Genomic DNA, 14,135 nt, shown 5'->3' with positions numbered 1-14,135 from the left:
ACTAATCAGGCTCTCAGGTTTTATGTGATAGAACACTTGTATTCATCGGCCATATGATGAGTGCATGAGTCACTCTTAATCTCCCTGCATGTGCCTGCAGGTAAATGCCAGGCCATATGTGCCAAATAATCACACAATGTTTAGATGTAAAGGTACCGTGTGCTATTCAAACACAGTCCTTGTGTTCAAACAGTCCTAAATTGGAGAAAATCACAGCTTATCAAATGACATACTTGCCCAGGGATTTGTCAGTGTGCTTAGAGGTCATATACTGTGCTTAAACATGAGCTATGCATTATACAATCAAATATGTCAATTCACTTGACATGAGCTATGAAAAGAGTTTCAATGCACGTAGCTCATGTTGCACTGTAAAATGTAACAAGTTGACTTTACTTAGAAAAAGTGAGGAAACCGATTGCCTTAAATTTTCCAAGTAAAGTATTGTATTAATTTTTAGTTGGCGCAACTTAATAGCATTTGTATAGACAACTTGTAAATCAAGTATACTCAAGTAAAGTTGACTCAAAATTATTAGTTGTGTTAACTTCTTATTAGAGTTCACATTACTAGGAAAAAATTAGGAAACCGATTGCCTTAAAATTTTGAAGTAAGCTGAACTAAACAAATTAAGTTAAGACAAAAAGACAAAACTGAACTCGGGTAAAACATTATTTATTACTCATCAATTGTCCTTATGCACAACAGTGTACTAAACAATGTCATTCAGACACCCCAAACAGTTTTTTGTTAATGTAACAAACAATTTTAATCACAAAAACACATTGTTATTCTTGTTAACCCTAAAGCAATTCAAATGTGCAGTGCAAATGCAACTAAAAAGCATCAACATTAGGGTAATGCAGGAAAATTGACACTTAAGTTGCAATATAAAAATATGTTAAACAAAAGCATTTAACAATACAACTGTTATAAAACAAGAAAAGCATTTTTAACCAAGGTTGACAAGTGACAATTTATAAATGTTTTGTGTATTTTAGAAATTTTGTACAACCACAAACTCAAAGGGTTAGTTCACCCAAAAATGAAAATTAAGTCATTAATTACTCACCCCCATGCTGTACCAACCCCGTAAGACCTTCGTTCGTCTTCGGAACACAAATGAAGATATTTTTGATTAAATTTGAGAGCTGGATCACTACCACATTGGCTCCTAAGGGATAGACACTTGACGGCCCAGAAAGTCATTGAAGAAAATGTTTAAATATTCCATGTGACGACAGTGGCTCAACTATAAGTTTATCAAACGACGAGAATACTTTTTGTGGGGAAATAAAACAAAAATAACGACTTTATTCGACTATTCCTTTTCTTCCTTCTGGGCCTGAAACAAGACTTAAAAAGATTTCTCGCACACATGCGTCATGGAAATCTCGTTATCTCTTGTTTCAGGCCTACAAGGAAGAAAAGGAATAGTCGAATAAAATCATTATATTTGTTTGTTTTTTCGCACAAAAAGTATTCTCGTCGCTTGATAAACTTATACTTGAGCCACTGTAGTCATGGAATATTTAAACATTTTCTTCATTGACTTTCTGGGCCCTCAAGTTTCGATCCCTTAGAGTGCCTATGTAGCAGTGATACAGCTCTCAAATTTAATCAAAAATATCTTCATTTGTGCTCCGAAGATGAACGAAGGTCTTACGGGGTTGGTACAGCATGGGGGTGAGTAATTAATGACTTAATTTTCATTTTTGGGTGAACTAACCCTTTAAAGGGATAGTAACAGGATAGCCACTAAACTGAAAAATCTGTCATAATTTACTCTCCCACATCTCATAACAAACCTGTAAATTTGGATATTCTTTGAAACACAAATACAAATATTTAAAATTAACCAGTTAAGCATTTTATGTCCCTCTATTGATAGTCCAGATGACCCTAACTTAAAAGATATAAAGAGATTATTAAGATGTATTTATGATTTATTTTAAGACTAGACCCTTTCTCTTACGGGTTTGAAACAAGATGAGGGAGTGTAAATTATGACAGAATTTTCAATCTGAAACAACATTTACTTACATGAGCAGCATGTTTTCAGGTGACTGTAGTTTAGGCTTCAGGAATTTGTGTCCCAGAGAAAGAAACAGTCTCTGAATAAAATCAAAGGTGTTCTTGAGCTGTGGAGTGTACTTCGAATTAAACGCATACAGTATATTAGCCCAAAAAGTAGGCACATGGCATCCGGAAGTTTTTGAAGTTCATCCATAACAATGGCTCCTTCTAGGACAATTGCTGTGTGTGAAGCCTCTAAATGCAGTGCTTGTGATGAATCCTGAGTTTCTTCAGTCATCACAGTTATAATCCCAATGGAAATCTTGGGTGTGTTGCAATCACAGTCCTAATAAAAAAAATACAGAAATATTAAAATTCTAGTTACATTACAAATAGGAAATCTCACAAATGTGCATGTAACTTAAAGAATCAGGACCATTACCTTCTGTTCTACATACAACTCAACTAACAGGTAAACATTAAAGTATTGTATGAAAATTAGACATCAGAAAACAATGCACAGTGCAATGATGGCAGAACAAACACACAAGAAAATGTACAATTACATTTGAAGAGTTTGTGTCTGGTCTGTTTCTGGGATAGTTGAATGAAGAATAATTGAATGGCTATATGTAATGTATGTGTGGGGGATTAGTTTAGAGAGAAATATACAGAGAATGGTACTTGCCAATATTGTTTTGAAAAAGTCTGAGGTGTCTTCTCCAAAAATGTGGGGAAGTCCACAAAGAACTGCTGTGCGATTTGCAGTGATGTCAGTGCCCTGGAAAACCAAATTAAATTTAAAATTAGTCTGAATAAACTACTTTAAAATGTGATGGCTGCTCTGAAAAAAAGTTTTATAACATAGAATTAAATTTTATGAAATAACAGTTACAAAAATTAGTTTAAGAAATAAGCATAGACAAGCTTACCACAAATTCAGAAAGTTTTTTTTCCAACTGCCAGAAATGGAGCTGTATGTTGATCAAGTGCTGTAAAAAATTCTTGCTTGAGGTTTTTGCTTGTGATGCGAATAAACTCTGCATTGATCTGTAAAAGGAAAAAGAACAATGTTATATCTATTATTAGGCTTTTGGTTACTGCGTTATAGGGATACTTGAAAATTGCCTTATTTACTCAATCTCGTAGTATCCCAAATGTACCTCTATTCTTCAGATAAACGTAAAGGTATATATTTATGACTTAAATGAACACAAACAGTCTGTGTGAAGACATGGAAATGGTGTAGTTCTGGTGTAGCTTCCATGTTTTTATACGATAATGCTTCAAGAGGAGAGCTCTATTTTCATAGGGGGAAAAAACAGTACTTACATTTCCTTTGCATGTCTCATCTCACAAAGCAAGCTCTGCAAATGAAGAAAATAATATTGAAATGCACACTTTTTTAATATACAGCTTTGTATTTTAATTTATAAATCAATAGTGTTCAAACATTTAAAGTGTGGGGTGGGCGATATGGCAAAATATGATATCACAATTCTTTTCATGTTGGTTTTACTGTTTTGCATTACAGCAAATTTCCATATTTTCAAAAAAACAAAGCTAAAAACAAAATAGAATAGCAGACATTTTAGGTCAAAATTAATGATAATAAAAAGCTTAGTAATTGTTTAATCTTTGTTAATAAAGAAATAGGAATAAAGATACACGTTATACACAACATAATATATAAATAAGATAAACCCTATAAATTGGCTTGACAGTATACATTAATAATTTATTCTTATTAAAGCCACTGTATTTAAGTGAGTGATTTTCAGTGACTTTTGTTTTATTAACATTAAAAGAATAGTTCTCCCAAAAAACAGTTGTATCATAAAGTATGTTCCTTGATTGAAAGCATGGACCTAACGATTAGGCTACCGATTTGCAAATGCTAGACTGCTCATTTCGATTAGCACAATCCAACACAATCCAAGAATTTGATTAAAATAACACATCCAATGTTCATGTGTAACGCTAGATTGTTTAATCTGTTTCATTTATTACACGGTCAATTGTGTATATTAAGCAATTCAGACATTAAAATAAGACATAAAAAGCACTGACTCACCTTTCCATGTGCTTTCCTCATCCGAAATAATGGTATTACGTTTTCAAATCGGCTCCACCTACTGGTAGAACTGCGCATGACCACTCGAAAATGTTCAACATACTTATTATTTTAAGTAGAGGTTAATTTAATCTGTTGAGTTTAATAACTTACCGTGCTAAAACGTTGTCCTTACTTTATCAAACTTAGTAAGGTCAACAAACTTATTCAAAATAAGTTTTATTCACTTAATGTTATTAGTAAGATCATCAGTTACATTTTACAGTGTGAAGCATGACCTCTGAACACTCCAACAAATTGGTGGTATGCCATTTGATAAGCAGTAAAATAATTCTAATTATTTGATTAAATACATATTCTACTTGTAATTATAATCATAAATAAGTTATATTATACATTACTAGTCAAAAGTTTGGAATGATTATGTTTTAAAAATGTTTTTGAAAGAAGCTTATATCTCTTATGCTCACCTCTTTTGGTGAGCATAAAAGATATAAGCTTTATTTGATCTATTTTGAAATATTATAACAGATTAAAATAACTTTCTAATGTCATATATTCCCATGGTTGCAAAGCTGAATTTACAGCAGCCATTACTCCAGTCTTTAGTGTCTCATGATCCTTCAAAAATCATATTGGGAAGAAGTATTGTTATATCTCTTTATTCTCATTTGTAATTTATTCTTTTAACAACATTTCCTATTTAAAACAGATTAAATGTTTCTCCATATCAAAAGTGTCCCCTTAAAGGGATAGTTCACCCCAAAATTAAACGTTTTGTCATCATTTATTCACCTTCAAGTTGTTACAAAATCAGTTTCTATCTTCTGTTGAACACAAAAGAAGACATTTTGAAGAATGTTGGTAACCAGATACTGTAGTTGACTGCAGCCATTGACTTAGGAAAAACATACTATGGAAGTCAATGTCAACTGTCTGGTTACCAACATTCTTCAAAATATCTTCTTTTGTGTTCAACAGAAGATAGAAACTCATAGAGATTTGGAACAACTTGAGGGTGAGTAAACAAAAACAGAATGTGCATTTTTGGAGAACTATCCCAATAACAAGTAGAGCACTTATCAACACATATACCTTTTATGATTTTCATATGTTGAGATCAGAAGATTTGAGATATGGCGTGTTTGTCTAACAGGAGATAAGCCTCTGGCGCTTTGATGATTGAAAGTGCCGTTGGTTATTGTAATATTTTGCCAAGGAATGCTGTGCTTACACATTGTGAGATGAGGGTGCATCCGTGTTTTTACAAACTAGCTGAATGTCTGGAACAAAAGTGTGAATTGTGTGTGGGAGCATGCACACTCTTTATTTTTGAATTGATTTTCCTCATCTTAAATTGAGAAATATTATATATGCACTGTTAGACCTTACCAGGTTTTTTACAGTAAAATACTGGCAACACTGTTGCCAGTAATTTACTGTAAAAATGCACTAAAACTAATAAGTTGTTTTTTTTAGTTAACTTGAGTTTTAGTGCAGTTTTACAGTAAATTACTGGCAACAGTGTTGTAAAAATGCACTAAAACTAATAAGTTGTATTTTTTAGTTAACTTGAGTTTTAAGTGCATTTTTACAGTAAATTACTGGCAACAGTGTTGCCAGTATTTTTCTGTAAAAAACCTGGTAAGGTCTAACAGTGTGTGCATCAGCAAAATCATTTGAAAATCTGATTGAACCCCTAAATCCATTAATATTTCCCCAATCATTATTACACATTCTTAGCGACCCAGATCTATAGCTAACATGGATGAATCTCCACCTGTCGGAATAATATAAATCTCTCCTGATATTAGAGTAAAAATTACAGAAGAATAAAATAAAGCATATTTTGTTCACTTTTTGAGCTTGTAAGGGTCCAGTTTGAGCAGATGTTTTATATCATCATCACTGTCCTCATCAGAACTCATTTCCCAGTACATTCAGCATCTGGCTCATTCAGCATCTCAAACACATTCTCAATACTATATATTCAACATCTTAAAAATCAATATTTTAATCACTGACAGCTTCTTCACCAGATCCACCATCAATTGACAGGGACATTTGACTGCGCTAATTCAGTCATCAAAGATTAAATTATAATTATTTTGCAAAAATGAAAAAATATAAATAAAATATATTAACACTTATACACCTCGGGTCGTTAGAGACCCTATACGAGTTTTACAAAACTGAATGGGAGAACAGACTTTTTTTTCTTGTTATATTGTCTATAATGATTTGATTGAGGAATACTAAGAAGATTGATAGCTTTAAAAATGAATGAGGAGGAGGGCACGGGTCACTAAATACCTGAGGTATGCATTTAAGGGTTAAACATTTAGCATCTGATTGTAGAAATTGACATATTTGCCAAACTCCATTTACTAAATTTGGAGAATAATCAAAAACAAAGGAATTATATATTCAATTGCTCGATTTTTTTTTTTTGTTCAGACAACATCTTTCAGTGTATTTTACAAAGGGCGAAACCCAAGATTCGCTCCATTAAATCAATCTGTTATGTACACACTGTGGTCTCTTGCACCACAGCCCATCATTCAGCTGTAGATTGTCTAATACACTCAAACGTGACAAATAGCCACCATCTCTCTCGCTATGGCAGGCAAACAATTTGCACATCTCCCAGGATGATAATGTTACCCCATATCTTGCACAGATGCACCCTGAGGTACAGGAATGAATGAAGGTTTGCATTCTGCAGGTGAACTCATCTATGACAATACTTCAATCACACAATACAACAGGTTCCCTGACAAGAAATATGTCACTCACCAGTGTTTCTTTCAAATGTTAGGATATGCTGGCGCCTTTAATGGGTCGGTTTCAGGGTTACGGTAGCCTACACCAAGGAGACTTGCATATATTCAGATGAAAACAGATTTCTACAGATGACAATAGGCCCTACATCACAATCCAATGATCTCTGCATGAGTAAAATCAGTTTTCATGTTCTAGAGACTTTGTGTGCTGTTGTGACATTTCTAAATGCCAAGTCAGTATCATCATACATACAGTAAATCCAAAATATGCATAAGAGAAAAGCCTCTCCTGTGTAAGGCCTCATTTCTGCACTGGATTTTTATTTTTATTTTTCCGTGTGTCTTCTGCTTGATCTTCTAGACTTACAACTCAATTTTGTTGCACAAACTAATAACTAATAACCGTATACTGCACAAGCAGCACTCTTACTATGGAGCTTTGCTATAGTCACTCCAAATAAAATGTGTTTTTTTATTTATTTTTTTAAACAGACTTTTTATAAACTTTATTTGAGGGCATTACACTACACAACTTCAGAAGTTTAGAGTCAAGTTGGTATAGTGAAAGAAGTCTTTTATGGTCACTAAGGCTGCATTTATTTGATATAAAAAACAGTATATTTTTACAATTTAAATAACTGTTGCATCATAACTCCAGTCTATTGTCTCGGGATCCTTTCAGAAATCATTCTAAGATGCTGATTTGCTGTTCAAGATACATTTCTTATTATTATTAGCATTGAAAACAGCTGATTTTTGTGAAAACCATGATATATTTTTTTTCAGGATTCTTTATACAAATATTCCTTACACATGTCTATTTGGTCGTATCAACATAAAGTAGCAGCAGTAGTAGTAGTAATCGTTAACATGTTGTGTATAAAAGTTATTTTGGTGACTTTTACATTCTAAAAGTTCATTACTTTAAACTTTTACAGTTCAACAAAATCTGCAGTGGGGCAGTTGACAATAATTCAGTTATTTCTGTTGATGTTTTGGGTTAGATTTAAACACTTCAAAGGTGGTAAGATTGAGACAACCCCGAACCTTGTAAAAGCTCAGTCTTTGCCAGGTTTAAGCTGTGCCTGGAGCATCATTGAGCAACTGCAGTGAATGCGTGTGCCTACACAAGCAGACTTGCTGAGGCAAAGCCTGAGAGGGAAACTGATACTGTAATAGTGGAACTTGCTCAACAGTTGTGTAAAAGACTGGGTGAAAGGTTTCGTAAAGTACACTCCCGTCCAAACAAGGAACGTACCTCTTTGCTGTAGTCTGTTTAATCATTCCTTATAACCAGACCACATTTGTACAGGTTTCATTTGTCAGGTCCTAGTACAGTTTTGTCATTTGCTGCTTAACAATGCATATCCATAGTATGGAATCTTAATGGGACAGTAAAGCCTAGTTATCTTGTCCTTCATTTGTTCCTCTGTATCCTACACCTCTTAAAGTGCACGTGTTTTATTTATCGTAGTGTGTAAAATGGCCGTTTGTGAACGTAAAAGGTCTACAGTTTCAAAGATTGAAGTTCAGATAAATGGAGTCTCCCAAAAAGGAACCGATTCTGAACTGCCTGACACAGTAAGCCCAGTCTTAATTCCTGCACAAACCTACATTGAAACAAATTTGCGTAATGCCAGCCTATGGTCTTTATTGGCTGATGGAAAACAACATCTACTTTGACCCTCAAACACTATAGTTGTTGCTGTAGCCTTGGAAGAGTTTGGTTTGTGTTGTGTGGGCATATCAATGATCCCCAAAGGATGATCAGTTTTTAAAGCGAACATTGCTTGAAGAAATGATTTGGACTCTGTGAAAATTATAAAATATTTTTTTGTGTGTGTGTGTCTAAAAGTACTTCTACAAACATGCTTCAGCTATGAAAATTGAGCATTATTTTGGAATGCGGATTCCATAATGTTGCTGTCCAGACACCATTGCTGCAGTCACACCATTTTCCACATTATTTGGGTCAATGAAAAGGGGAATGACCATGTTACCAATGACCATGTAGCCCAAGATTGGTTGCCCACTAAAGCTAAGCAGGACTGAGCCTTGTTAGGACCTGGACAGGAGACCTCCTGGAAAAACCATAGGGAAAAAAACTGCTGGAAGAAGTGTTTGTGAGGCCAGCAGGGGGCACTCACCCAGGGATCTGTGTGGGTCTTAACCATAGACTGTAAAAAAGATGGATGACGCCCCTTTGCTCGCTTTCCTTCGAGAGAACTGAAGCCGCTAATGTCCTGACATGGCGCTGACATCTTCGGACTTGTGTTTTAGGGACCAGACATGCGCAGTCGTGAGCAGGAAGCAAAGCCTCACTCTCACAGAATCAACCGCAAGCACACGCCCCGCACTTTTCTTAAGTGGCCTCTGTCTGCTCCGATCCTTTCCAATGGTGTCTGCTGATTGCAATACCTCGTTAAAATAAGGTAAATACAACCACATAGTCAACATTATAAAAAAAAAGTCTGTTGGTGCTTCAGTGACCAGTTCACACAGAGAACCTGTCAATCACAGCGGTCAATCATGATGTCACAGGACCGTTTTCATTGCATCAAAAAACTAACTAAAAACAAACTCTTGAAATTAAATCAACGTAATAGAAACTACAGTAAATGACAGAAACTATCTTTGGAAAAGGGATATGTGACGAGTAATGTCACGGAGTCCTTGTTGTATGTCACACACTGTGTCTAGAGGTCTGTTTTCTATTGTTTCTGGTTTTGGATTGCTTTCTATGGACTTTGACCTTATGCCTGCCTGGAATTACGTTTACGGTTTACCCAATAAATGCACTTGGATCTTACCTGTTTGTGTGTGCGCATCGTGACACCAGGTGGATGCTGCACATTGGTGGTTCAGGAGATTCCCCCTTCCATGTAAAGCGCTATGAGTACCCAGAAAAGCACTATATAAATGTAACAAATGATTATTATTATCATTATTATGTCTAAATACTGCAGTCTATATACATTTTGGTGAGTCACTCTTTTCTTCTGATGTCGTAAATCCAAGTTAAAAGACTGTAAAATAGGCTGGGTTATTTTTTGTTTGCTTTTAGTTTGATGGCATGTTGAAGAGATAGCTTCAACCGTCTGTTTTGAAGTGATGGTTCATTGGCTTCAATGTACAAACTTTGAAGTTCTGAATGCTTCCAAGGCAAGCTGTAATCCCTGATGATGGTGTCAAGCATCTGATTTTCTGGCAGAATCACTAAATTATGCTCCCATAGTCCAAACGGGACCGGATCAATACTCTACAAAGTCGCAGAAGGACAGTGTAGGCTGCTCCCCCATTTAGTTTTGGCCAACACTTTAATTATTTTGAACGCTTTAAGACATTTGTTTTTAATGATTTAGACTGAGGAATGAAATTAATTTTTCTCCTCTCTAGATATCGCTGAACATTTACCGGCAGACCTTATGTGTATGTGTATGTGTGGGGGATGAGTGGGAGTGTCAGTGTAGTTCATGGCCAAAGCCACTCAACTTAAGATATCTGTAGAACTCTGCACACTCCATTATCTGTTTGCTGCACAAAGTAGTCTTTCATTTAACTTCTGTTGGCGTCAACATGCGGACAACATCTTCCTCAAAAAGATCTTTGTTCCAAATGAGAACAACACAACTGTTTAATCATATCTCAGTGCTCTCCACCGCTCTGACTATCTGCAGCTGAACTCCGTTGTCACAACAAGCAGAGCTCAAATCCTCAACAAAACCTTTGTCTAAGCACTTATTTTCTTAGCAGAATAATATATCACTTTCCTCAGGCTTAAAAGGATCAGGAAGTCTGACATATTTTAGGATGGCTGACTGGATAGTGGACTTTCAATGTCATAAAAATGGAAATAAAAAACAAGCTATGTGGAAATCCTCAATCATTCGAAACTATGCTGATGGACACTGAAAGAGATGGAGGCTTTTGGGCAGATAACTGAGCTGATAAATTATAAAATGACAATAAACCTTCACAACAGGATATCTTACTATGCAAATCCGTGAAATCAAGCAAATCCGTGAGCTGGCGAAACCGGTTTTCTGTTCAGTCATCAAATAGGAAAAGTACAGAGCTTTACTGTGTATATTATATTACAAATATAAAATGTTTACTATTTAATACACAAATCTGAGATACTTAATTCTGATTAGTCATTTGCAGCATTCCATGGTCAAATGTAATAATGATAAGATGTATATTTGATTGATGCCAACGAATGTCCTATAGCAGTGCTAGTTTTGTGTTTGTGGCAAGCTTGTGCCTTTTTCTTCTCAGTTATTAAATATTTAATATCTATTTTATTAATTGAGGAATCGAGCCATCCAATAAGCACAAAAGTGTTCACAGTCAAACATTATTGAAAAATAAATCATTTTATAGCCTTCTGCTTCACATCAGGGTCATGATCATCCGGTCTAGTTTTGCTATATGATTTATATAGACAAAATATTTCCATTTTCTGTTGTTGGCGATTAAAGTTTTTTTCTTGAAAACTACATTAAAAAAACCCTTTCATAACATGACTTCATGTAACATACACTTTCAAAAAGTGGATATGTGCAGTTTTAAAAAGTCGTATTTAAAATAGTTTTAAATATAATATCAAATATATAATTTGAATAAAAACATCTACACAACTCATACAGCTCTTAAGCTGATTATGTGTGATCCTCCACAGTCCACACTTCCTGCATTTATGTCACTTCCTGTAACACAGCAAACGTGACACGTGCATTCAAACAGAAATGTTTACATTATTGGAGTCTCTGCAGTTTTCTGTTCAGAAATGTATCCAGAAAAGGTCATAATATCAGTGACCTTTTGGAAACCTATTCAAGTTACCAAATGGCCATAACCATATGATGTTTAGAGAGAAATTGATATGGAGAGAAAGAGAGAGAGAGATGTGTTGTATGTCAGACTCAGCAGGTCTGCTGAGAGTTTGATTGTATTTCCTGAGCGTGCTGCGCTGTGCCTAGTCCTGTCCCTTTTCTCCCCAACCATGCGCCATCTGCCTCTCCTGCGCTTCATCCTCCCCCTTCTCTCATCCAGTATGCAAACCGCATTTCAAATCGCCCACAACCCCCCCCGCACACACACCCTTGTGGCCTGGTTTGAGCGGGGCCAGGTAATGATGATGTGACACGAGGTATGGTTCTCAAGCACTTTTTGTTCCCTGTTGGCATGCTGCTCTCTTATGGCAGAACAGGGTGGATAAAAACATGCCGCTCTAATGCCCCGAGTAAGAAAAGTTGCAGTGTTTCCAACTTTATGTGGTGCAGTGAGTAATACCAAGACTTGTTTTTGTAAGATTATGAAAACAACCGTGAAGTGTTGCATTGCTGCTTAGATCTCAGTCAAGCGTAGGATGCATGTATTTGAACAGCTTACTTATAAGACTGATAAAGTGAAATAGGATTAAATGCACATTTACACTAATGGGAGATTTGCTCAGAAGAATTCACACTCATAACTACTAATTACAGCCCACTCATAGCTTAGCAGGCTTGCAGAGCCCTTTTTTGAGACAGCGTTTGATTTAGCCTCATTTTGTTTTTTTACACCCTTGGACTAGTATTTGTCAGTGTTTTTTTTCTCATCATATTATAAAAATATCCAGCCCGTTCTCATCCTTTAGCGTCACATAGAACGCTATATGACAAAAAGGCGCTATATACGCACATGGCACCCTTTATAGTTAACATTCACGCGAACCCAAGTCGTCATAAATCCTTTCACGTAATATGAGACTACCCTACCCTACCCTACCCCACACCTAAACCTACCCATCACAGCGCGTGTTATATTAACGATGACGGGTGCCATGTGCGTAGTATAGCGCCGTTTTGTCATATAGCGTTCTATATGACGCTAAAGGATGAGAATGCATTGGAATATCCTGTAAGTTTCAGAACTGAAAACGTCCTTGTTAGTCCAATAAAAGCTTTTATTGACACCAGCCTCAGCAAACGACTCGTTTTTCAAAGTGGGGAACTATGACGTCAAATAGGATAAAACACCACCCCCAAAGAAGAAGAAGATCAACGCCTACTTCAACGCGGCCGGTTTAGGCCCGCCCACCGATTCGCGCATTAGACCTGCTAAATAACATAGGCCTACCTCGTGATGACAAACCGAATCGAGCCACCGAGCAATACAGAATATTGTGCAGCGCCTGGTTGTGCAAGAAGACAGCCGCTGCATATGCTTCCTCTGGACTCCAATAGGACTGCGTGGATAAACTTTATTTTTAATGACATTCCAGCTGATGAGGTAAAACATTGTCAGTCTGTTCGCTTCATTTCACTGAGGATTGTTTTGTAAACAAGACTGGATTTACAGACCGATTAAGATTAAAGAACGGTGCTGTGCCATCTATATTGGATCTGGCAGGAATGGTGCAACAAACGGACTCTGGGACGAACATGTATGGGCGAATTATTCCGGTTGCCATTTTACAACATTGGACATTTTCAAAACAATTTCCCCCAAGTGCATCGACGGGTGAGTTGAAACTCATTATAATATGCAAAACTGTTATCCACTCACAGCAGTGGGCGTTTACTTCCAAGTCTTCAGTGCGAGACGCCCATAAAAACCGAGCGTTTTTCAGCTAGGCTCAAAACTTTCTATGGTTCCATGAAAAATGGGACATCCATCATTTCCGTTGCACAAAAATTTCTTTATAATAGAAAGAAAAGAACTGCTGTATGACATCACTACAAATACAAAAAAAAAAACCTGGAACCTTTATTTTCAAGAGTGTGGGAGGGAGTTTTATTCACCAATCTGACCCTTGAACTTTGCATCTGAAATGTTTGGCCTCTAAATTTTGACAGGTCCATTTGACCTTCAACAATCAAAATTACAATCCACTTTTTCAAGTACCTGCAAGCAAAAAACACACATATTCAACAATAAAGAGTTCCATCTATTTCCTCCACTGTCTGACCAAAAGGCCTGTTGAAAGAAAATTGCTCTCGAAGATGGAATGTCAGCATTCTTTTGAAAAGAAGATACTACAAGTGATTTACTTGTCTTGGCAAACTCTAATGCCTCTAACAACACATCTAGCTATGTCACAGCCATGCAGGGTTAACACTAAAAGAAAACTGCAAACAGCTGAGTGATCGAAAGATAAACTTTTAGAAAGATAATCTTAAAGCATTTATGATTACATGTTTAGTTGCAGATTACTATGCACAAATTTTGTAGTCAGTTGTAGATGAACTTAACTGACGGGAATTCTTTGTGCGCTT

General features: G+C 36.0%; 1 long non-coding RNA gene across 1 annotated transcript; it reads right to left on the bottom strand.

The window, feature by feature from the left end:
* Positions 1–1,297: 1,297 nt before the first annotated feature.
* Positions 1,298–4,352, bottom strand: LOC148977543 (uncharacterized). The gene is made up of 5 exons (XR_016169669.1): positions 4,091–4,352; positions 3,349–3,383; positions 2,949–3,066; positions 2,705–2,797; positions 1,298–2,362 (listed from the first exon to the last, which is right to left on the bottom strand). It is a non-coding gene; the product is annotated as an uncharacterized LOC148977543 (long non-coding RNA).
* Between the last annotated feature and the right edge of the window lie 9,783 nt (positions 4,353–14,135).

This window comes from Pimephales promelas, chromosome 9, assembly GCF_988280905.1.
Source record: "Pimephales promelas chromosome 9, fPimPro1.hap1.1, whole genome shotgun sequence".
Taxonomy (NCBI): Eukaryota; Metazoa; Chordata; class Actinopteri; order Cypriniformes; family Leuciscidae; genus Pimephales; species Pimephales promelas.
This window is presented reverse-complemented; position numbering and strand designations above follow the sequence as displayed.